We start from the raw sequence: 26,824 nt of genomic DNA on the forward strand, positions 1-26,824 counted from the left end.
CTATCAACATGGACATCAACAGTTGTTTAAAGATTCATTATAACCTTTCCTGGGCATATTCTGGAGTATGAAAATCTTCTGTTCAACAACTGAAGAGTTAATGACGTAGATGGATACTGGAATGGTGGATGTTAATCCCTCCAGTATTTGGGGCAAATCCATCCAGAACCAAACTTGCCCATTTTTGTAAGAACAAAAAAAGAATATTTTAATTCTTTTTTAGTCTTTTTCACCCCTCATAATTACTTCCTTGCATGTTTACACCTATTCTAAAGAAGACATGAATGTTTTCTGTAAATAAAGCAGTGTTTCTTGTGCTGTTTAAGTGAGAGATGGGGAGGATGAGGTAGCATCTGGATCAAGCCTTCCTCCATAGTTCTGCTCCTCCTCACATGGTTTCTTGATAGGCGTCTTTCAATGCCCTGCACCCAGGTTGCTTTTCAGCACATCGGCTCATCTGTGCTGGGAGTGCTTCCTAACATCTGTTTCAGATTTGCTCTCCTTTGTTTTCATTTATGTCCTTTCTCAACTGTTATTGTTTTTAGGCTAAAAATATTAAATTGTATAGAAAATGTCCAGATAGGTTAAGACTGGTGTGCACATGAGTTAAATTTTATTTTAATTGTTGTTTTCTATTATATTAAGTACAGGAGGTTCAGTTGCTTTGTTGACAGGAAAGGGAAGATTTTTATCTGCCTTCATTTAACAGAGCAAACTCTGTAGATAGGTTTGGCCTTTTTCAACAAAGCCAAAACATACAACAATGTTTTGAGCTCAGAGCCCTCACCATGTCACACTTGTACTATCAAATCAGTGCTACTACAGCAAAACAAGCTGACTTAGAGATGAAGCAATTTCTTATAACCATTCTCTTGATTTGATTTGAATATCTACAAAAAAAAAAAAAAAAAAAAAAAAAAAGGTGGTTTTGGTCCAAAACAACCTATATAGTGCAAAGCAAGACAACAAAGTAAAGATACCTGTAAATATACCAATCTCTTGAATTTTGGAGCCTGTCCACCCTTTATTGCTGATAAAAATTTCTTTTTTCTTTTCCCATTCTCTGTCCTTCGTGTATCCTACTGAAAGGAGAGGTGGGTGGCAGTAGTTAAAACTGGAGTAGCTTTATTGCTCTTCAGGAGCCCAAACCATAATTAACATCCCCTTAGATGTTACTTGAAAGTTTAGTACATGGCGTATGCTTTGGGGAGTACAAGTCGCGTGGCAGCCAAGAGGAGTAGACACCATGCTGTTTGCAAGGCCATGCTATGTTCTCAGTATAGCATGCCTAGTATTTAGGCCTTGCCCACACATTTTTCCAAACCACATCCCATTCGATGGAATTAGCAGAGCCCTTGTGCAACTCCTCTATGGGGCCATTTTTATTTTCTAAGCTGGTGAGACATCAGCAATGTGGTCCCGCAGACACAGTTTTGGCCTGGGTGCAGAGTTTGAGGCAGGTTCAAAAGCAACTTGCTACTTTCTTTGGCAGTCAAGCTACAGAAGCATATGGCACTGAGTTACTTACTGGATAATATTAAGAATGGTATAAGGCTCTGCATTTTAACTGAGCAGCTATATTGCTGCTCATTAAACACTTCAGAAATGTCCATCTTCATAAATATAAAATATAGAATTACATATGCCAAAGAAAGGCATTATTACAGTTCCTTAAAATGAAATCTTCCAGGTTTTAAAATGCTTAGTAATACTGGCCCGCTGACATCCTTCTTGTGACCTTAAAACAATTTTTTGTTGTTTCCTTTAAATAATTTAGTGAGTGACTGCTCAGTGATGATGTTTAAATAAAAACACAATGTGATAGTTAATCTGCGAGACAGATGCTATTAATATTGGTTGAATGTAGTTTCAGAAGTATTCTGCCTGAACCTGAAGTACTAAGCTAGATATAAATAGTGGTGGATTTCCCTTATGTGGAAAATGCAATAGTCCCGTTAAGAATGTCTTCTCTGCAGAACCAGCTGGTATATTGGCTCTCAGCTTTGAGTATCTTGTATTAGCCCAGATGAGGTGTGAGGAGCCGGGCTGCAAAGCTACGCCAAGCAAATGAATCCTCGTTAGCTCTGCACTCCCCTATGTATTTCTGCTGGACTTCTCAGGCATTTCACCTAACCCTTTTGTGTCACAGAAAGTGGAGCTGTTCCATTACTCTTAGGGGGAACATCAGCAACTCCCAACAACTGACTTATGCAGCCTGTCCTGAGTCTATTCAAACAAAATAATCTGGCTTTGTAGCAACAAATAGCGGGGGGCAAATATTGGAGGGACTCCAATGGAGGAGGGAGCCTCCAGCTGAAGAGTCTCTAACCAGCTTCCAGCAGCCAAGGGACTTGCATGATGCCTTAAAGGCATTTCCAAAAACCCTGCTGTGCCTATGCACTGGATCTTCTCCTGTTGCCTGGGAAAGATTGCAAGCGCGAACAAAACCTTTAACTTCTCTTTCTAGCCTCACTATCTGGCAAAGATTGCAAGCATCAAGGCACAGAGTGTGGAATGGTGAATGGAATAAATGTAAAACTGAAATAAGAGTCAAAAATATCTCCACAATGATGATGTACTGTTACAAGGGGCTGCAATATGGTTGGGTCACTGTCCTAGAACTTCAACATAATTTAGAATAGCATAGTGCCTCCGTATAGGTACATGCCAAGAAAATGTATCCCTGCATTCTTTCTGCTCCTACAGAGATGAAATGTTAGAACTGCTGCTACTTTACATCATAGACTGCATATACCCACAGCTACATATGCAATTATTCTTAAACTCTTCCAGCTACATTTCCTATAAAGGGTTCAATTTTTTTCCTTTTGTCCTTTGGGTTTATTTTACTTTTGCAGAAAAAATAAAAGACAGATCAGCTAAGGATCTTTGTTTAAATATTACTGGCATACAGTAAATTTACTAATACCAGAGTTAGTCCTGGAATGATGTTAATAAGATTACTCATATTACCTACGCACTTAATAAATTTTTGCTTGCTACTGCTGGGTGCTCTGTAGCTCCAGAAACTTATACTTTAAGTTAGGTTCAGTTCAGCACTGAGGGGAAGGCTGATCCAGCGATTAGTTACTGCCCCAAATCTAGAAGATGCAGCTTCAGGGTCCTGCTTTTCTGCAGAAGTCTTTGTACAAAACACTCAATTCACAGTCCCGCATGGGCCTCTCATGCTAAGAAAGACCTTTTTCACCAGGATTCCCAGCAAAGGGAGTGTTCAGCAGAGGAAGAAGAAAATTTATCATTCTAACACAAATAGATCTTCTGGTGGCATGAAAGAAAAGATAACTTTGAGGTAGGATATAAGAAAGGAAGGAAGGAGGTTGGTGACAGTGTTTTATGAAATGAGAACCACTGTCCCCCGTGCCCCACCAGCTCATCCATAAAACAGGCCCATCAATCTCCTCTTCCCCACAGGACATTTGAGGATGGGCATATTTCTGCTTCACAGGCACTCAGGTATAAGATATAAGCACATAAGATGGATCAGACTCCAGCTGCGGAAGCTGAGGAACATATTTTAGTTGTTTCCCTTAAATGGCCTCGAATCACAACTTTAGTAATTTTCTCCATCCTCATATGAAAATTGCTGCATCACTTTTGAATTTTTTAATCTTTTCGTCTTTCCTTTTTGGCCAAAAGCAGACCCTCATTTGATACTAACCTTTTCATGACCCTACAAAAACACTGACATATTTCACTGAAATTATTCTCTCATGAAAAATATTCTCCAAGTTATGTGAGATGGAAACCAGTCCAAAAGTCTCTAATTAAAGTCTTTTTTGTTTTTTATCATAATCAATAAGGATGGTGGTAGTTGCACTATTGAACACTGGAACAGGGTTTTTTTTTTCCCCGTTGGGAACCATGTCCAGATTTAACATCTGAATTTTTTTTTCTTGATCAAAGAAGCTTACAGTCTTTTTACAGTGACATGCTTCAGAATCTCCTAAGAGATTCCTTTGCATAGCTTATATCAACGAGCGGACACAATAACATTCTGCAAATGCTGGAAATGTGATAATATTAAATAAATTTGGTACACTGTGATGATGTGATGCTGTGATGTGATGAAGAGGGAAAAGCAGGCAGAATGAGTTGAAAATAGGAAAAGGATAATTTAGTTTATAAGGAAAACACCCTTGAGGTATATTATTGTGTATAAATGTCTCCAGAGTTCTGTGGTGAAACTATCCTGAGTTTCTAAAATTAATCTTGTGTTTTCATGATAAACAACTGTATGATACAGCTAAATTTTATGTCTCACCAGTCTGGAAAGAGTTGCTGCTTTCTGAGGCTCTGATCTTTCCTCAGAATCTCCTAATGCAGCAGCTCTGTGCAGCAAAGTTAAGCTTTCTGCCATTAGATTGCTTAGTTACCTTTTACAGTCCTCCAGCTCCTAGTCTGAAAATCACAGCTTTGAAAAATAGAGCCACATTTTTCAAATCTATGAGCTAATGGTAAAATGGATGAATCACAATTAGCAATTTGATGAAGAAAGCTGAAATGTGTACAAATTCAATATATATATTGAATATCTAGTTCAATTCTAGTTCAATTATTGCAAATAATACTTATAAAAACAACTTTTCTTTCTGCCAGTGAGTCAAATCTAATTTCTACAAGTATATTTCTCCTTTATATTTACCAAAGAGTTTACATCAATTGATTTTACACGTTATTTACAAACTATTCAGTATGACTAATGACTTACATTTCATTATCATTCATCCATTTCTGCTCAAATGGAGGAGTTGAAATTCCTAGTAAGTTAATATAAGCAACATTTTTCCTATCATAGCTTTTGTATCTATAAACCATTAATGAAACAATAACTATTCATTTATCTTTATAATGCTCCTATAAAATGCATATAGTAATAGCAATTCACATTTTTGTTAATAACAAAACATGTTGTTTTGCTATCATTTCTTCATGTACAGTCTTGTAGCTCCATTGTGCAACACAAACATGTTTTAAATAATTTATGCACTTCCTATTTATTCATATTCACATTCATTCATTCATTAGACAAAAATTCAAAGATTTATGGTTTTTGTTCATAACTTGCTTGACAAACAGTGCGAGCCTAACATAAGCAACTAGTCAGACTTGAAATGTTGTTTTTTCCCTCTCTTGTGATGCATTTCAAAGCCATTAGACACTAATCTAACAACAATTTTATATGACATGGTTGTCAGTAGGAAAAATAGAAAGGCATGGGAAAGCACTGGGAAAAATAAGGAACTTCAATGTATTTGGGAACAGCTGCTTGTAGGGTACATGTGTGTACAGGAAACACACTATGCTAAAAGATCAGGATTTCAGTAGCGATTTGGTAACACTTTAAGGCACAGTGTACTATGTCTTTACTGTCACTGAATTCAAAAAAAAGAGATGTAGAAGATAGCATAAAATAAAAACCTCCTGGAAGAATGTTGTATTCAGAGTCCATCAGCAATAACAAAATAAAACCCTGCTTCAAGAGGGTAACTGAGGACATAACTACCACTCATTCTGAAGTAATAGCTAGCATGTACCTAAACTAAATTTCAAAGAGTTAGACAAAACTCTGAGAGGTCACACCGAAGTTTTAACATCCACTTTTGTTACTCTCCTGGGCAAAAGCTATAGACTGAAATTGTATGATGGGCCAGGGACAACTATAAGCATAGAATCACAAAATACCTTTCAGTTATATACTTATAGAACTATAACTACAGTTATATTTCTAATCTTCACTAATTGTGGCATGTGATAATTATTACTGCAAGAAATTATTTAATAATATGGAGGAATATTCTTATTTTGCATAGCTATATGGGCCTTATTTGCATGATCAAAGCAAATTCATCGCAGTGGCCTACATCTTGGGTGGACTAATGGTGAGTCCTTGGCAGTTTATATCACAGTATTAGACTTGTAAAAAGTACACTGTTTTGAATTGCCTGGAGGGAGGGCTTAATATGACAAGAAAAAGACTGAGAATTTGTCTACCAGATTTAGTTATTTAAAAAGCTGAAACTGCCAATAACTTACATCACAAATTGTATTTTTTAATAAAATGGCTGAGTTAACAGGCCTGCATATCTCTTAGTGCTATAAAGTACATTTTGAAAAGCCACTGAAGGAATTTAAGTTGCTCCGCTCTCCACTGTTGATGACAGCGCACACCTCTTTGAAAAATCACCCTGTGTGCTTTGCATATGTTAGACTTCTCTTGCTCCATAATCTCCCAGAGAGTATTGTTATTGCCTTTTTGACAGCTGGTTCACATACCAATAGTGATGTAACCCAGCTGACCTTATACCCCTTGCAGGTCATGCATGACTCTTGTATTCACAGTTTAATAGAGCTAGAAAACAAGACTTTCAGAAAAAACATATCCTTCCTAGGGCAAAATGGGTTGCATCAGCTATGAACTGATTTAATGATATAATGGAAACAGCAAAGCATCTATCTGTGTCAATTTTCTTTTTCTTTTTTTTTTATATATATATAATGGAGAAAAAAAAACACGGATTTTGATTCCTTTCAGATCACTATATGTAGGAAAATGCAAGTGGACAAGGCAGGTAGTTAGTCTCTTCCATTTCATCACTTGGTCACTTCATTTTACATAATTTAAAATATATTATTTAGCCATTTATTTTGCTTTCCCTCTCCAAAAAATCAGTAACTTGCCAAGTCCAAAAAAATATTCAATGGGATCTGTTTGCTGCTCTTAAATGTCTCACACTTATTGCAAATTAGACTCTAGCAAAGGGCCACAAAAATGACAAAGGGAATGGAGTATTCTTCATATGAGGAGAGGCTAAGAAAGTTGGGACTTTTCAGACTGAAGAAGACTGAAGGAGGGTCTTACCTGTGATTATAAATTCATGGTGTAGGCAAAGAGAATGGGACCAGCCTTTTTTTCAGTGGTGCCCAGTGAAAGGGCAAGAGGCAATGGGCAAAAACTGAACCACAGGAATTCTCTCTGAACATGAGAAAATACTTTTTTTAACTGTGAGGGGGACTGAGCACTAGAGCATGCTGTCCAGAGAAGTTGTGGAGTTTCCATCCTTGGAGATATTCCAAACCTGACCAGACATGGTCCCGGGCAACCTGCTCCAGTCAACTCAGTTCCGAGCAGGGGTGTTGGACCAATCTGTACAGGTTCTTTACCACCTCAGCACCTGAGTTAACAGGCTGTGACTCCAGAGCGACCAAGAATTTGCTTAATAAATTCTTTCCAATCACTTTATTCTCCCCCAATTTTTTTTTTTTGCTTCCTCTATCTTGGTGTTTTGTGATTTGTCAGATATTTCTCAAAATTTTCTCAGGTAATGTCAATTAAGATTGTGAGTTCTTAGAATGTTTGCTCCAGGATTGTGTCATGAGGTGCAAATGTGCTGCCTCCTTTTGCTGTAAGTTAAAAAAAAAAATGTAAGACTGGTTTGGATAGTTTCAGCTGTGCATCTCTGCATTAAGAACTATATTGGGAGATCATGACTGCTCTAGAATAAATTTTGACTAAAGTAGGATAATAGATCGTATGCCTTGTCCTTCTTGCCTGCAATTATTTTAACCTCAAGAAATTTTAGCCTTTTCCTCTGCCGCCTTAGCATTTTCTCTTACTTGTCATGTACTTGTCATCATCTTGCTATGATTTGAACTCATTTTTGTCATCCTATTGAATGTAATCATGCACTTCTGTGCCTGAGATGTTAAACATCCCAGTGAAGTTGCACGACACACAAGACCAATGACAAGGTAAGCCAAAAACGGGAGCCATCCTGCAGCTTAGTGCATTTCACTGATACAAGACTCTGATGACTTCATTACTAAGTTATTTGTAGGTGGAACTGATATCCCTGCACTCTCAATGCAGTAAAGTAGCTTAAATGGCAAAATAATTCAGCAAGCTCTGCCCACTTTATTTTTCCTCAGCTATCTGGTTGTGAAGGCATAAATATTGTAACCCCAAAGGGATCTTAGGGATCATTAGTGGCATGGAGCTGTGAAGACCTGAGTGATGTTTGGCTGAAAGCCTGTGACTGATTGGTATCCACAAACGTGGTTTTGAACTACAGAATGAGAATGAGATCATCATCATTATGAAGGAAAAAAAAAGACGGAAACAAGATGATTTTATTCACAGGGAATTCAAGGGTTTGTACCTTCAATTTTAGTTTATGCTGCTGGACGAAAATGCCAATAAAATGGCAATATCCACAATAAGTAGAAAACCCAAAAACTAGAAAGAGTGATATAGCAAAGGGTAACACAGGGAAAATTCACTAACCTTCAGTTAGTTTCTTATTGTGTTCCTATTAGTGATGTTATTATGTTCCTATTAGTGAAGCTAAAAAAAAAGATGTTTTTCAGCAATATTTATTTTACTCAACTTACAAAGAAAGTATAAATGAGAGTGCTAGGGAGAAAGTAGCTAGTAGTTGACTTCTAGAAATAATTTCCGGTCACAACACAGTATTTCTCAGACACTTTATGAACTGCTTTAAAAAAATAACCTTCTACAAAAATCACAGTATATAAAATACTTGTCTATGTGCTGAAAAAAAATCTGCACTTTACATTTCATTCTATATGGTAAGCTGCTTAAGCTCAACTTTAACCTTCAGAGCATGACAAACAGCTGTCCTTTTAGAAAAATTAAAAGCATTCTGAAACTAAAGTAGGGAAAAATAATGAAAGAAATAATTTATATTATTTGATAAACAGGAAGAAAAAAGAAGATGAATTAAGGAAATGAACAAAGTTTCTTTCAGGCGAGGTAAAGGTTTTCTTATTGGTTTGATTTATCTACAGGTTCATTCATTCTGTGTTCACATATTGCACTTGTGAAAGTTTGTAGGAATGAAAAAACTGCAACTTTTTCCCCCAAAACATAATAGCTTGAGGAGAGAGAACTTCTACTGAAAAAAATTAAGTTGTTGCACTGGGAATGAGTCTTACCTGAAGTGGAAGGAAAGTTGCACTACATCAAAGACCACTGACAACACTGGACACTGAGTTTTGCCCGGCTGTGCTTAGCTGTTCCCAGTACTGGGAGAGCAATGATACAAATTGCAAAGCAGGCAAGGAGCGGATATATAATATGAGGGTATAGGAAAGAGGAGAGATATAAAAATTGAACTTTTTGAAGAGGAAATTATGGAATCTTTTGATGTGAGAATGGAAGCTGAATTGAGCATGTATTTGGATGAGGAAATAGCTTTTAATTTTTGGCTTTGAACATTGTCCAGAACTTCAAAATGAAAGCACAGAGCTGTAAACCTTTCTAGAATTTACTAAAAAATTCATATCTGTTCTGAATTAGGGCAGTATGGTGCCACGTTTACATCTTTGTTTTTTAATTTAATTGAATTGGCCTCCTTTAGAAGTGCTCACTAGGGTATGGCACAAGTTTTTCACTGGGTCCGTTTGCTGTAATGCATAAACAAAATAATGCAGCTCCAGAGTCTCTGAAGAATAAAAAAGTAACATCAGCTGATCATTTTATCTTTCTCTTTTCCATTTTTAACTCATTGGGAGTCACAAGCACAAGCCCAGGAGCTCCCTCCTGTTCCAAGAGAACACAAAGACATAATCAGGATGCAAATCCCCTTTGAAACACATAAATGGGGAAGGGAACACCAGCCTCACCAAATCATCTCTGATCTCCTCTAAGGGATATGGAAAGCCAGGGAGGGGGAGAGAATCTACTGCCCCTTTCCTAGACTAGACACGGCGATAGCCTTACCTGCCTAAATGCTAAAATAAACCATGTTATGTCCTTTGCTGTCCGTGCAACAGTGAGGACATGACCAATGTCTTAGGCTTTGTGTGCACCCGACTTGGTGAGAATGCACATTCAGTGCTCTCAAAGCCAGAACAGCAGCTTTGCCACACATGTAGGACTTGACTCCCTTTTGTAAACTCAGGGAAACCTTACACAGTGCTAACAGCATGGATAGTACTACACAGGAAGATAAATGTAGCTTATGAACACATTAAGATCTTGGCAAGTCATCAGAGTAACTTAAAAAGCTTTTAGCATAGATGAGGATCGCATCAATGATGGATAAATTGCATATCAGCCTCACTCCTCCAGCTGATGTGTATTTGGGCTGCTAGTCTGCTCTGCCAACCTCAGCTAGGAAAATGAGCCACAAGGATCCCCCAACTTTGCGCAAGCTGCCGCCTAAGCTTTACAGCTCTAACAGGCTGAGGATGCTCAACTCAATGAGCTGAGCTGTCAGAACTGGCCAAACTTCAGTCCTTGCTGAGTGCTCATAAGCCTTGTAAAAGGAAGCCCTCAAGGAATAAATTGCATCACTGCCTTCGATGACTATTGACACTGGTCTTCCCTGAAGCTACAGCTTCACCGTAATAAAATAGCAGGACTACATGTTTCATTGCCTTGAAGTCAGCTAACAGTTCTGCAGCCTTCCAGGCCAGCAACAAATAAGGACTGATTTTCCTTTGAGCTGATTGCAAATTTGTCCTATATGGAATTAGTGAAGTTAACATCATGCAAAGCAGCAGGCAATTAATGCTGTGTGACAGATAAAGGAAATGACTGTATAGCAAGCGGAAAGCCACACTAAGAGAGCACAAAGTTTCCATCTTCCAGTTGCCTTGGTCAGAACCCAATATATAAATAGGGAATAATGAAAGAATAATGCAAGTGCGACTGCCGATGCTCTGATATCATCAGGTTTTGTCATGTTCAGAACTGCCACTATCGACACCTATGGTGAAGAGATTGATTTACATCCAGTCAGGGCACCAGCAAACTAATAGTAACAATATGGTTTTCAAACTAGTCACTATGGAAAACCTGGCTTTTTTATAAGTACTTATTGTTGGACCTGCTAGCATCTTGAATCAAGGAATCACAAGCTGGATTCTCATAAATCACATTGTATTGTTGATTTTATATGTATATTGTGGTTGTAATTTATATGTCAGTTTATATTTATTCCAGCATTTGACATTATTCTTCAGTTTAAGGAAGATTTATATTTGTTGCTAGTGTGATTTTGACCTTAAATAAAGATTGCCTTACTACCCAGTGAATTATTAGCATAATGGACCTCTTTGGCCAAGGGCAGGACTCAGAGAAATACGACCTACATTTTGAAAATCTTTCGGGCTCTTTGTTTTCCGAGTTTGCTACTTCACTATGGAAAAAACAGCACAAGTCAGGTCTTACAGGTCTCATGGCCAAAACGATGGCAGGGAAGGAGCCTGTAAGGATGTTTAATATTTGGGGAATTGCCTTCCAGGGTAGTACATAGCCACTGGGGTTTGTCCTGTGAGCCAAGCAGTGCCCTAGTGGCCTTGCTCCCACAAATTCTATGTACCCTGTGATCTTCTTCTGAGGGTATTTGGGCAGCAGTTTTACAGCTCCTAACAAAAATTCTTTGCTAGCTGCAACCCTGGCCTTCCAGGACTTCATTACCTCATTTATTGCAGCTAGAGCAGAAGGGAACTGAGTACTGAGCTCAATGAAGAGGTTTCTTCTCATTAATTCAACCATTAAAAAGTCTCCTTTTTTTGTGTGTGTGGAAGGAGTTTTCCTGCCTGCCTTTCGAAGGTGGCTACATTCAGGCAAGAACCTCAGAGCCTACGTTTCAGAGACGTTGAGTGCTGCAACCTGAAGCCACTGGAAAGTTCAACAAGGTGAATGAATTTGAACAAACCACAGAAAATTGGCTTTAGTGGCCCCAGAACAGGTTGAAAATATAAAATAAACTTGGTGTTTTGGTTTTGAATTAAATTTTAAACAAGGATTCAATACTTTCAGAAATAAAGCCCAAAGACCGTCAGGTATATTATCTAGTAAGAAGTCAAATTTTTCTCTGCTCTCACCAAGCAATGCAAGTACAGCCAAGCCAGAAAGATGATACCCATAAAAATTATTGTTTAAAGTATTTTAGTCGGTGTTATGTGGGTTTATTTTGTATTTTTATTATAACTAAATTATACTTACTAGACAATTCAGAAAAAAATGGCTTATTTTCATGCATAATTATTTTAAGGAAATCTACAAAATACAAATAATAATAACAAAAAAACTTCACAGTGAAACTCCCAACGATATAACATCACTCAGTTATGATGGGATATTATTAATATCTCTCTTTCATGTGCTAGCCCTTGATCTACTTCCTCTGCTCTTTGTCATTTCTTTCTGGCTAATTTTATATGTGGAATTGTGTTGTTCCCTGCCTAATGCATGAAACATCTTTTTCTGTAGAGCAAAAAATATGATCAAATAATTTAGAAACATGATATATTATTCTCTAGATATTCTTGAAGACAATATACTTTTAAAGCTTAAGTATTTCCAGCAGATTTCCCTGGATAATGTTCTGGAATCTGAATAGAGTATCTGAGCTGGAGATTTGGATCTATCCATTTTCCTGCATATTAATCATTATACAAGATCACATCAAATATCTCAGACCTATCTTTCACCTTGAAATTGCCTAGATAGATGTTCACTAACATCAGCTATCCATGGACCAATTTCTTTTTTCAATTATACCAGTAGAGGAATCCCATTTATTTCAGCAAAGTTAATCCAGGTTTATATTATAGTAATTGAGAGCATGGAAATTTGACCCTGAAATCCTAAGTGTTGAGAGATTTCAATCTTTATAATACGGGTATTTTTTTCCTAAATATGAGTTTTCTTTTCCTAAAGCTCAAGTTATTTAATATAGATACATTTCTTCATAGAAACACCATACTGTAAATCTGCATTCCATGTAGGCTTAATTTCAAATACCATACGGATTCTGTCTGTTATTTCCACCCAAAATTGTTTTATTGTATCAGATTCACACCTTCCAGTTTGATATGGCTACTTATATAGGATGCCAAGTCAGAGTCTGTTGATCCAGACACATGAAAAGCAAGCTAGGAAGTTCAGTGTAGATATAGAGACTACATTTCTTAGAAAATAAATAAATAAATAAGGAACTTAAGGTTGTGTTTAATTTTGGACTTACACTACGCCTGTCACGAACAGGAAGTTCACCTCCATTCCGAAAGCATGAGAAGACTCAGTGCAAATAGCGCTACTGCTTTGATAGACGTGAATCTTCCTCTGGCTGAAATTTTCATCTATGCTTTTGTTAGAGGTTCAATATGTAGTTTACCTTCAGAGACAAATAAGAGGCATATTTTTTTCTCCAACAACATCCCCATGATTGCTGTCCAATCTTAGACAGGCTTCTCTACGGTGCCTAAAGAGGCACACATCATAACAACGAACGGTCTCATCAGTGCACTCCGAAACTATTCCTATTGACTTCGCTCAGCTTTAGATCAGGCCCTAGCCCAAAAAATAAGTAACCTTTAGCAATCTTCACAAGCTTGAGTTACAAGTACTAAATAATGACAGTCACACGTTTGCTCGGGCGCTATGCTGGTCCCCATTTCTCATTCCATGTTTGTGACCACTGAAATTGAAAAATCCATCTAGTCCAGTAACACACTGATACTAACTCAACATAACCAGTGTTTTAGCTTTAGTAGCATGTACTAAGCCTCAGAGGGGAACTGGAGGCAAAACAGACTAAATGCTTTGTCTAGGGGCACCGCAGCCAAGATGTAACCGGTCAGACTTGGACTTAGCTCATGTAAATCAGCCTAACATCATTAACAGTTATTTGCTCTGCTGATTTAAACCACCTGAGGAATACGACTCTGACACTAGAGTGGGCTTTTCACACCTCACACATGCTGCTAGGGGCAACTTCCTCTGATCCTTTCCCCTTTCCTGTAAGGTAACTCTGTCACGATGATCTGTGTCAAATACATACCAGAGATAAACCAGCAAGTCTTCATGCTTTCCCAGACTACTAGTCTTGCTTTTCACTCTGTCTCAGTTTGCTAAGGTGTTTGTTGAAAAGTGCTGCTTCCCCTTGGTTTTGGAGATGTTCATCTGAGCTTGAAACATGAAGCTTGCCCTTGAAGGAAGGGCTCTGCTTTGCTTTTCACTAACATTTGGCAAAAAGTAGTTAAGCAAGCTACTGTTTGATCGAGATACCTCGTATGGGTAGAGGGCACAAGGTAGTAGAAATACTTTAACAAGTCACACTTGAAATATGTGAGTTCGCAGTCTGGTCCAAAGCAGCAGAAAAAGAGGTAGTATGGCATAAATTTTATATCAGTCTTTCATTCTACTTGTGTTGAGCTAAGCTCAGGCCGTCAGGCATCAGGAAACTCCCATGATCTAGAGTTTGTAATGTTCTATTCAATGGACTTTCACAAGAAAGAAGACAAAGAGTAAGAGAACTGTGCTGCCTTACACTTGGGACAGCATATATAGAACCTGCGGAGCATGCACAGAAGCAGTGAAAAAAGGTAAGAATCTGTGCATATGGCCAGAAGAAAAAAGAATAGGGGGGAAAGTGAGGAAAGGAGATGCTATTCACAACGGTAAAATTCTGCAGGTGGAGCCAGGCTGACCTGACTCATGAGCTATAGGGGAATAATACACAGCAGCTGTTAAGTTAGACCTAGTCTTGTGAGCTATAAGGGAATAATATACTGCAGCTGTAAGTTAGACCCAGTAAGCAAGGTGTGAAATGCTTCACAGTTTCACATCAGGAAATGTCAGCTCTTCAGCATAAGCCTAATGACTGTTCTAATTGGTTCACATTAATGGTCTGACAATTAGAGGTCTCCAGCTCAGGGCAGGGTTGAGGATGACTTTTAACAAGTAAAGAAGTACCAAGTAAATAAGCCAGACTAGGCAATGTGCTGAAAGCTTTTCCTGATTCAGGGTCTAGAGTATTCTCATTTGTTGAGGCTACCAACACTTGCATGTTTTATAGATGATTTTATTTGACTTTATATAATTATATTTGACAATATAATTCAGTAGTGAAATATTTTTTGCTTTAAAAAAGGAAGTTTCCTACAGTTTCAGAGATATTGAAACACCTGAATATTTATTAGTTTATACATTTAAAATCTCACAAGGAATTGGGCAAACATAACATATTTAGATCCATATGCCAAGTCTAGGATTGGATTTTGGATAAAGTTGAGGATGAATACAAAAAAAAAATTACTTTTTTTTTTCTTGATTGCAGATGTACTTGTGAGACTGAGTATAATAACCTGCTGTAGCAATGTAGCTCTCAGAAATGTCCACAGATGTTTAGGAAGATGGAAATATTGCTTCCTGAGAAGACTCCAGCATTATTATTCATGAAGTTTTCTAAGGTAAGTACGGTCGCAAGTGGGAAGGAGGCAGGCCAGAACCATACCTTTTTGTACCCTGCAAATACCAGAAACTGTGTATGAATCTGAAAATGTGAGTCCTTTTTTATTGGCATAGTGTCATCTAATGAATATATATCTGTAAATACTGTACACTTAATATAACCACTTCTAGTTAGCAGTATCGCGTAAAAAAAAGAAGAAAACCAGCATGTTTCTACTCTGCTCCATTCTCCAGCACCTTCCTTTCCCTAATATCTTTCTACCTGTCTAAACAACTTAATGGAACCTGCATAAAAACAGACAAAAATGAGTGAAAAACCCCCACATTTTTAACAGTTTTTTTGTTTTTTTATTATTTAATCATTCCTTTTTTTCCCACTGAATAGGAAGAACCGTCTTCCTACTTGAATTTTGTCGCAACATGAGTATAATTAAGCAAGAAAGACTCTAATGTAAGAATTGTATAATTATTACAACTGAGAAAGTTCTGTATTAGTGTTCTCCTTTGCCTCTGCATAGGACTCAATACCTTGTTGCCCTGGACAGAAAACAAAATTCAGTGTGGATACTGACTGAAGGGAAAGCATCCCTCTTTTTGTTCAGTCTGCGAGCAGAGGTTTTATGAACACTCTGCTGACAGCTGTAGCTCGAGGAATAGCGATGCATTGTGGCGTTACTATCTATTGGCCCGTTCCTTTGGGAAAATATGCAAGGAAGTCAGCTCAAACTCATTTAACGAGTTGGGGTTCTTGTAAGCTTTTTTAGTTTCTTTTTCTCGTTAGTTTTAAGGCCTCGTTTTCTGACCTTGAGTTCTTCCAGGCTACACACACAGGCAGTGCTGGACTTGCATGAAAGGTGCGAATCTTGTAAGTGCAATTTAGAGTCAGAGCAGGCTGCTCTAAGGTACAATCTGTCCAACCAGAGAAAGCTAGATGGGAACACATCACATTGCTAGATGTTGTCTAGGGCTGGATGTTGTCTCTGCAGCCTTACCGAATGGGTAGCAGAGGGCAACCAGAACTGCCCCTTCAAAGGGCCCATATGCTTGCTGACACATGACCTCTTTTTCTTCCTTTTTTTTTTCCAAAATTGTTTGATGGATCTTGATTCCCAAATTAATATGGTTTCCATGTGAGATTTGACCGCAGATGCTTCATTGGCAGAGGTAAGCATAGATGTGACATACTCTAATCTACTCCAGCCTACCAATAAACTCTTTTATCAGTAGTTGTGTCTTTCTTTGTGGTCAATATTTATTGCTTATCCTAAAATGTTAGGCCTGCCAGACAATCCTGGGGCTCAGAAGAAGCTCGTTCTCTGGCAGTGCATCCTAATTTATGTAAATACCAGCACCACAGCTCAAAAATGCAGAGGAGGTGAGCACATCCTTCTTTCATCCAGAGTAGGCTGGAATCTTATAAATATGTTGTGGATCTGCAACCAACCACATGAGAAAAAGCGTACCCAAAAAAGGATAGAAAGGTATTAAGTTGCTGGGCCAAAAATTGGATTCTAAGCTTTTGCAGCTGAAACCATAGGAGAACTGTTTGGCAATAAGATTTTCCTTGGCTATTTTAGGCATTATGTACATTTTCCATTTGAGGTTTTACAGTGATTTCTTATTGGTTGCATACATACTAGCATGTGTAGTGTTGAGAATGATACAGCAAAGAACTGAGAATTTTTATTTTTTCTGCTGTGAGAGGGGGAGGGAGAGGACCTGTTCATGCACTGGCTGTAACCAATCAACTTTTGCATGATGCCAAAAAATTAAACACAGTAAAGCCAGACTCTGTCAGCAATGAGTTGATTGCTTTAAATAAGGGAGATTTCCTGAATGTTTAAATTGAAACTTCTACTATGATTAAAGCAAAGAGAAGTACCAGGATGCTTCCTAACTATTTAGTTCCTAAAATTCCTGTGAGGTCTGGAGATGACAAATTCAATTCTGATGTGCTGTGTTTTACACTCTGCAGGCTGCAGTAAAAGGTAAAACTAATCAAGGTTGGGTTTCCCATGGGCTGTGCTTTAAGATGTTTTCTTATTTAAAGTCATGGAAATATGTTAAAACCCACATAGACTGCATGAAGTTTATACAAGGCAAAATGTATTCGATCATGCTTTTGCACAGTGTGCATATTTTGACTTTTCATTATTTTTTGTTTGTTTAATCCTTCATCCTGCTTAAAATTGTATTTCAACCACATTTGCAGGCTGAAGATGGGAAAGAACAGTTTATAACTCTCTCTCAAAATGTTGCTTAAGACTGTTGTGAACAGAGGATATCTTGGTACTGAATTGATTTTTTTCAGCAAGATGTTAAATGCAGCAGGAGAGAGAGTAGGCAGCTACTCAACAACACACTTTTGTTTACATGGGGTAAATTTTGCATGCTGCTCATATTCTTTTTAGGGAAACTAGCATTCTGTCCTCTAACCTATATTTTAAATGCAAGTTTAAGTTCACCTACAGTGGTACTGCCTTAGAGTTTTTCAGTCTGCAAAATGAATAGTTCCAGAAAATGTGCATAAGTAACCACCACTGTAAAAAGGCAGGCACATATACACATTCAACATTTTATATGGCAGGAGAAATCACTGAAATTAACCTTTCCAGAAGATCTGTCTGCATAAGATATTATTTCTGAACTATGTATGTATTCAAAAATATATTTTTGAAGTGATCATTTTCAAATTTTCTGAAATAAAATGTTTCCCACTGCGAATAAATGAAGCACTATTACTTTGCAACCATATACTTCACCAAAAAGTCTTCTCATCAAATTTCCAGATTTCATAAGGTATACTCATCTTTAATTCTTGCATCTCAAAAGATTTAAAGCTGGTTTGAATTGCCGTGTTGTTTATATTAACAGAGTTCAGCACTTTTCGTTATGGTTATTCATTGTGGAGATATTCTTTTCAGTTAATTAAAATCTCCACATGCAACTTCTTTAATATGGTATGCAGGTTTAAATTGGAGGGAAAGAAGGGGGGAAATATATTTTAAAGATTTATTATATGATTATATTATGTATTGGTCCTACCAAATGAATGACAGATGCACACTGCAAATTATTCAATGGCCTGCATCATCACTCTGCATTTTGCTTGAAATTCTAAAATATGCTCTGAACCAAACAAAAATACAGAGATAGAAGATCTACATTTTACATGGTATTTCAGTATCCATCTGGCTTTAATAGTGCCCCCAGACTACTGCATGCCTTTATTAGGAGATGGCCCTATGAATATCAAAGTCTTTTAGAGACAAAAAAAAAATGATGTCTTTCCTAAATAAAACAGTATGAAGTCATGAGCAGAGATTTGATTTGCCTCCAAGTTTGTATTTTCTCATTCTGGCCAATTTTCACTGAATGGCATTGCAATTAACTGAGAAATGGTGCCACCTTATTATTGCAGCCTACTTGGCTCTTTTGTTTTAAATAACATTTTCAGCAAACATGGTTGTTTTGATTAATACCCTTCAAGGAGCACCTGTTGACCAGGGGTCTTTAAGAGCCTTTTCAATTACGACCTAATTAGCCCATGTGGTAATTGGCATCACTGTACTGCTGCGAGCTGCACACGTGCAGCCCCATCCCTCTTGCAAAGGGCCATAGCGGCCAGGAGCACAATGACAGCGACAGGACTTACGTATCAGAGCGCACAGGATCCAGCTTAAACACATTGGTTTTCGGCAATAATCCCTACAGGGTGCCTGGCAGACCGGTGGTTGAAGCCTCTTTGCTTATTTTAAATCATGAATAAATGAAAATAAAACGTATTAATTATTATTTAACAATTTTTATTATTTACGTATTTAAATGAAATTTAAATAAATACTACTCCCACTAATAATAATGATGTCAGAAATTATCGGCGGCAAAAGACGCTTCAGTGTTTGTTTCTGGCAGCATTAAACAAGCCAACTAGTGCTCTTCCCCCGGAGGTCTCCTCCACCCCTGCACACCTGCTGGTGGCCGTGGAGGGCTCTGAGCCTCACACACTGCCCACCACCACCCTGTTGCTTCAAACGGGGCTGGGGCCGGCAGTGTGGCCTTTGGGCATCACGGCAAGAGAGAAGAAAGACGTTTCTGTGCTCTTTGAAGGCTGCGTGTGCTGGGCAGACAGGAAGCCAGAGCTTCTGTCAGTCAACAGCACATGCAAAATTTATCAAGTCTATTACTTGACAGAGGTTATTCTGTCATTACTAACTAACAGGGCTCTGCCAGAGAATTTTTTTTATGGAAGCATGTGCTGTCAAGGCAAAGTGTCCACTGATTGATTGCCACAGCTGACCCAAACATACAGGGATCACTGTGCAATAACGCCTTTATCATATATAAACCACCAAATGCTAAGTTCAATAACACTAATGGTCTCACTAAACCCCCAAAGCCAGACAAATTCAAACAAAGAAGGGGAAAAAATGCCACGCTTTCTTTAGGCACCAAAGCGTGCAGTGGTGTTGCAAGGCCCAGTGACATCCCATTGATGGGAAGCCACAATTGTGTAAGATGTTGTTCAACCCATCAGCTGATCTTTGCATGTTAGAATATATATATTTGACCTTTTTTTAAAAAAATATTTTCTGCAAAACAATGCAGTGTTGTTAGCTAGATAAATACTGTACAACCATCATGTTGAAGAGATTCTAAGCCTAAAAATTGCTTGAACTTTCCCATAAAGTGGTAAGCCCCTGACTTGAAAGAGTTTCCACATGATTAAAATTCCTTTAAAAAAAAATAAAGACAGAAAAAAGTAACATTTACAAAGAGAGAGGAAAGAAATATTTCCTAAGTTCCAAGCCAAACTGTAAGATCTCTATCAGGCATAGCAATTCATCATACCATTTCCTTCAGAGATAAATATATTAGTACAGAAAAGAAGGCATGAATATTACTTTTGTTGTTCTGGTGGGGTTGTTTTTAGGGCAAACCAAAAGGCCTGAATGAGAGAGAGGGGAGAATTGAATATAATATATAATGTTTGTATTTCAAGATATTCCTGTATTAAAAGATTGAGAAATATTAAGTTTGAGAGGAGAAGCCTCTGCAAAATTCTGTCTCACTGTAAAAGCAGCAGCCTCTCAATAGAGACTAGTGATCATTTCAACAGCTAGGAGCCATGTCCTTGTCCTCCTGAGGTCAATGACACAATTTACTATAATAAACATGCAGCATCAGGCCAAGAGTCATTTCTGATGTGGAGGTGTGAGATCTCACAGGTCCTTCTGTCATGGTGTTTCCTGGAAGACTGTGATAGTCCAGTGGTCAGAGATGCACAGGAAGATCATAATTCAGGAATAAGGCAGGCAAAAAATTACTAACATAAATCGCTTGGATTTGTATTAGGCTTATGTGTAGGGGTGATTTTTTTGGTTCAATGGCTAAGCCAAAAACAAAGCTTTGATTCTGGTCAAGCAAAGTGTTTTTGCAACCTGAAACAAATATTTCCAGACTCTCTCAGTATAAGCTCAGGGGTTAGATCACCCTAACCATATTACAGTTCAAACTTTTGGCAATCAAGCGTAAAAGGCAACAACAGTTCTATGTTATTAATAAGTACTTTGTGATAACTGAAGAGTCCAGCAGAAAAAAATGGGACATGTGCCCTCTTGCTGCTGCACCTGTTGTTCTTTGCCTGTTTAAGGGAAACAGAGAGTAAATGCTTCTGTGAACAGAGTCATGGAGGAAAAGTACTCTCTAGGGTTATAGCAGCCTTGCTTGAGTCAGCTTCATAGATAGGTAGGGCAGGTTACTTCAGGGACAAAATATACCCATATAACTCCAGCAAGGAATAGCCCTGTTCTGTAGGTGGGGCCTTTGGGAGAACATGGCGCCTTCAGCAGGAGTCCAAGGGCACAGACAAAGGTGTCCAAAACAGCTATGCAAAAATTTCTGGCTGAAGGAAAAGTACAGAAATGTCACGGCTTTAAATCTGAGTTAGTGTCACCTGTGCAAAATCTCAACTACAGCGGAAAGAATCTGCTGCTTCTGGTGAAAGCCATGTGCAAACAGATTTCCATGAAAGCAATTTCCCAGAGTTTCAAGTTGAACCGAAAATTTAGGCAGCAGTTGCAGGTAAGAATTTCTTTGGTGAAATTTGAATTTATTTGAACCTGACGTAAAATTCTGTAAATACAGCTTTCATGAACCCTTCCTAGTCATCCTACACCTCTTCAAGATCCAAGCTAGTTCGGCTACTTAATACCAAGAGGAGACATTAATGTTCCTACCTTCCTCTGTTCTGTGTTTAGCCTCTATGCCCAGTTGCCATGGTCAGCCACAACATGTGGATTCTGTCATTCAGGGTTTCTTCCAAAACCGGCAAGCCTTCACTAACTTCTAAAGGAAAGATTAAACCTTACCTGAGTGCCCTTAAAAGGCGACCCTTATATGCATAGTCTAAGTATAAAATGGCAAAGTATTTTATTAGGTGATGCGGTGGCAAATTAACTTGACAAGTAGTACACAGAAGTAGTAATAAGTCAATCACTCAGTCACAGTGGCTTTGGCTACAATTAGCTATGATCCCCTTAATACAAAGACATTAAGTAATAACATTTGTATGGGCTAATACTTCTGTGGGTTTGAGTGGGAGCTGGGTAACAGGCCAATGTGCACTGGAAAATACTGGAACACTGGAGGACATTCTTTTGTTCAAATGACACAAAGAAAATTATAATCCTCTTACATCTGTGGGATTCCCCATGTGCTTCACTTGTTCCATACCATATTTTCAGCTCAAGTAGTTAATATACCACACTATGTTTGCATGTCTATTTACCAGCTTCTTGCAGGACACGATCTCTCTCAGTTCCAAAATCACAGCTCAAGTGCAAATCAATCTAGAAACCCTTTCTTGCCTCTGGAGAACAGTAATGGGAAATCCCATGCCATAGTACCTATCCTTTCAAAGGACTTGGCCAAATTTGTTTGAAAAGATTTATTCTTAGTAATTGCTGCTAATGTTTATCTAACAGAGCCCTCTCACCTTTTAACTTCTCAGAATAACCAGTCATTTCATTCTTGGTCCTATGTCTTACAGTACCTGGAAGAGAGGACAACGAAGTGTCCTGAGATAGCCAGCTCACACCTGTCACCTTTCTTAAAAATAGCCATTGAGTCAGCCTTTCTCATGGTTCTCTGCTGGTGCTCAGTGACATTGTAAATAAACAGTGAGTGGTTCTGATGACACACTGCAAATTCCTGAAATATGCACAGAGAATCCCGTCCATATCATCTGAGTAACTGATGCTCTCCTGTTCCAGTTTATTGCAGGTCATCTCAACTTTTGTACTGAAATAACAAATTATTTTTAGGAAGCTTCCATCTGTAGGATGGGTTCTCCATAGTGGTGATGCAACGAATATGATACAATGCTGTAAATAATACGTATGAGAAGTTTCCGCCATGGGTACTTGCATAGAACTCCATTGGGGAGCCCAGTGAATGTCTGTACAACGTGATTTTGAGATGTGATGAGATATGGAGATGCACTGACTGACTCAATCTGTTATTCCCTTCCTCTCTTTTGCTTCTTTCTTTGTGAGAGTGTTTTGGAAGCGATTCAATCTCTTGTGTTCAGCCTGTTGTCACCAGAAAATGATGCAATGAAAGCTCCCACACATGGCTTCTGCCCTAAAGTCCTTCACTGCATTCAGGGATATTTCGAGTCTGGTGGTGTCAAATTCTGAGGGGATGAGCTAGAAATACAGTGTTAAGCGTTCTTCCAGACGTAGGGTAAGAACAGTAGTCTCCGTGGGAAAGGATGCATAACACACGTTTGGAGAAGAGTTAGCCAGACTTGAGTCAGCGAGCAGCAGAGGGAAATGAAATGATGAAGGAAGCCTACATTTGGAAGCAGAACAGTGTTTCAGAATCCAAACCCTTGTGCATCAACATCATCATCGCAAAGCAAAAGGCGGAAGGGAAGCCATAGATAGCTAATAAGCAGATCAAAATCTGGCTAAGAAAGGTACCTGGCTCTGCTGCAGGTATTGTAGTCACTTTGCACACCTTCCCCCTGGAGAGAGCTTTCTAAAAACATCTCTTTGAGAGATAGACTTGCCAAAAATAACATTTTATTGGCAGCCCATCTGGTCATAACCAGCATTTTAGCTGGGGCAAGCGGTCAGTGTGCCAGGAGCGAGATTCCACCCATCCCACCCCCTTACTGGAAAGAGAAAAGCTGTTATAACGCTACTTTCACTAAATCTATCCCTTCTCCCCACTTCTTTTTGATAAAATGTTATTTTCACCCATCTTCTCCTCAAAATAAAACATTATTTTGGAAGGTTCCTGTCCTTCATGAAACACTGTTTTTTCTCAAGCAAAATTCCTGATAATACTCCATTTTCAGCAAGCCTTTCTCCTTAAATTGCCATGGTCCTCACTCCTGATAAAAAGGTGTTTTCTGTTAAGTCTCCACTTCTGATAAAATGTTACTTTTTCCAAACTTCTGCTCCTGATAAAACATTCATTTTGCCAAGATTGGCTCCTGAGAAAATGTTATGTTTGGCAGGGGCTGTTCCTGATAAAACATTTATTTTTGCCAAACCTCTACTTCTATTAATTTTTTTCCCCTCAAAATTATTATTATTTCCCCTAAAAGCTCTTTAGAATAAGATATTGGATACGACACAACAGTGGGTGACAGAGTATCCCTTGCGAACCAGTCTTTTATCCACAGCCATGATCGTTAATGGCGAACCCCTTGAGACACTAATGTTCAAAGCCTTTTGCACAGTGTGGTTCTCCTGGAAGACGTGGAAAGAACAATGAAAAAGATATTCGCACCCTTGTGCTGAAAATGGGCTTAGTTATCGTATTAGCTCCTCGTATACAGCAAACCTGGTCTTATTTAAAAGAGCATAAAATCAGGCCCACCAAGAGATTAAAGGCAAAACACTTATAGAGATGTCCAGGGTTTTCCAGTTCTCTGATATTTAGCATTCCTGTGAGGTTAAATGAGGTTAGAGCTGGGCTCGCAGGATAGTCACTTTAAAGTCCTGCTTGCAGTAGTTTGCAGCAAAGTCATCTTACTGCACCACATGTTGCTCAAGGAAGGCTTCTTTCATAAGCGCAAAAAAGTATTTCTAAAGCTGTGAGGTGCTATAGGAATTTGTGATAGCAGAGGGCCCAGGTGTCATATTGGCACAAGACAAGGGAACATAGATAACATATTGTGAAGTTTGTGTTACTACATGTCCCTCAGTCAGGCAGCATTCACCCTAAATCCAAAGCTCTAGCTACTTCTGTGTCAAATATCATTCAAGAACTAATAATGAATTGCATTATGTTTTTTATGTGCTTGCATTAAAGTATAGTTTCTCACTTACACATTTTTAGATGACTGTCACACACAATGTATGAGGAAAGCGTGAGGAGTTGATTCTGTCCACCCTGAAGAAGGCTCTAAATGATGTCTTCAGCTACCTAAGGGGCATTTTAGAGAAGATACATCCAGGCTCTTCTAAAAAGGGGTACAGAGAAAGGGCAAGAAGCAATGAGCAGAAGTTGCAGCAAGAGAAATTCAACTTAGATACAAGGAAAAATAAATTTCTCTGTAAGAGCAGTCAGGCAATGGGGCAAGTGCCACAGATGCTGTGGAGTTTCCATCTTTGGAGATATTGAGAACTCAGCTGGACACAGCACTGAGCAATGTGATCCAGCTTTGCAGACAGTCCTGCTTTGGAAAGGAAAGTGGACCAGATGATTAGAGGTCCTTTCCAAGCTAAACGGCCCTATGATTGGTCCTGCACACTTTGGTATACATAAACTTACACTCCAGGGTTAGAACTCAGACACAGAACCTAAAAAATTTACAACTAATTAAGTTAGTATTAGACCACGGTTGGTGTGTTTTGTTTACTGTCTTACCAATCAATGTCTCATCCTTGCTAGACTTGAACTATATTAGCCTTCAGATGGCCAGATGGAAAGCAGTAGGTAATTCAGGGGGAACACTATTAAAATTAGTTATCTCATCTCGATTAAATATCTAATTTATGAAGCTCAGAAAACAGGGATTAGAGGGAGATGTGAAATCTAAATGTAACTCAGAGAGACCATGGTAGCCTGAAGATAACCATGCATGGAGGATTTGGGTTACAATACAGCTTGCTCTCTTATGTCTGCACTTCTCTTTTTAAGCCAAAGAACTACTGCGTTTTCTGGCTTGCAAATAGTTCTTTAATTTAATGCTTATGTTGTGAGGACTGATTTTGGATGAGGCTGGCAGGTCACAAGCATTGCATTTCTGATCTGGTCCATCCTTGCAGGTCCCACACCCACATTTGGGGCACCAAGATCTAGGGCCAGTGTTGTGCTACTGTGTCTAATCTTCAGGTTGCACAGATCCATTTAGGCACTAGTCATGCAAGGCACTATTTACAAGCGTCAGCAACAATGCTGAGCACAAGGCAACACACCTTTCACAAAAGTGCAGAGTAGTGGGGAGTGTGCCCAAGTCCATACAGTGCATCTGCTTCAGAAGACAGCAGGGCATATTCTGGAATATGATTAAATTTGAAGAGTAGCAGATGAGCAAGTATGCATGGGCTGGCCTCAAACTCATCTCAGTTTACCAGTCAGCTGCAATTAATACTGAAATGAAAAGGATTTGGGCTCCATATTTCACTATCCCGTGTTCACTAGAGTGAGAAGGAGCTCTTCGACCTTTCAACTGAGCCTAAGATAGTAACTTTTCTCTACACACTTTAAAATACAGAGTTAAACCAAATATCTGTCTTGCTACCAAAAAGCTGAAGTAATTAACGAGGTCTCTTGTTTTCTTGCACTCCAAGTTTAACAAAGTGACAGTGGACAAGCTGTAGTGACATGCAAATCCTTAAGTCGTTAAGCTGCAAAACATGAGAGCACTACCTTTAGTCCATAAAAGAGACTGGAAAATCAGTGTTGATCCTTTCCCTCTCTCCACACCTCAGCAAATGCAGGTGTTGTTCTGAAAACATAAGAATTTTTTTTTGAACCAGGCTACAGCATAACATTAATCTCTCACTTCAGATTAGTAAATGTAATGATCCTTGTCTGGTTCCATTTCTGTTATCTTTTCACCCCAGAATGGGAACATTTTCTTGCCAAGAGAAGGAAAAAAAGTAACATGTTTTCCAGGTTATGTCATAATAATAAACTCTAGATCTACCACACAGCAGAAGTTGCCTGAGAGAAATGTTAACAAGTTGTAATGATGAACAGGACTATGATCTAACAGTTCGTATGTTGCAATGAATTTTCTGAAAGAATAATAAGACCAAGACTCCAATGCAGCTGCTGATTTGGGATGCTTCATACCGCAAGGCTGAACTTCTGGCACCAAAGTAATGCTCTGCAGATACCCCAAACCAATAGCACCGTCTGAAGATGCTGGCTGTAGATTTTGCCATCCAAACGTCTTAAGTTAAGGTTATGCTAACCTCTGAGCAAGAGGCAAGGGAAAACATTCTACTCATATTAATCTTTGTAGATCTTTTTCTTTTGTCTTTTGTAAGACCTAGCCTCTGGGCAGACAGCTCCCTGCTATGTCCTTGTAGTATATCCAAAATATAAACA

The sequence above is a fragment of the Tinamus guttatus genome, unplaced genomic scaffold (assembly GCF_059628265.1).
Source record: "Tinamus guttatus ecotype Peru unplaced genomic scaffold, ASM5962826v1 Tinamus_guttatus_pri_ptg000525l, whole genome shotgun sequence".
NCBI lineage: Eukaryota > Metazoa > Chordata > Aves > Tinamiformes > Tinamidae > Tinamus > Tinamus guttatus.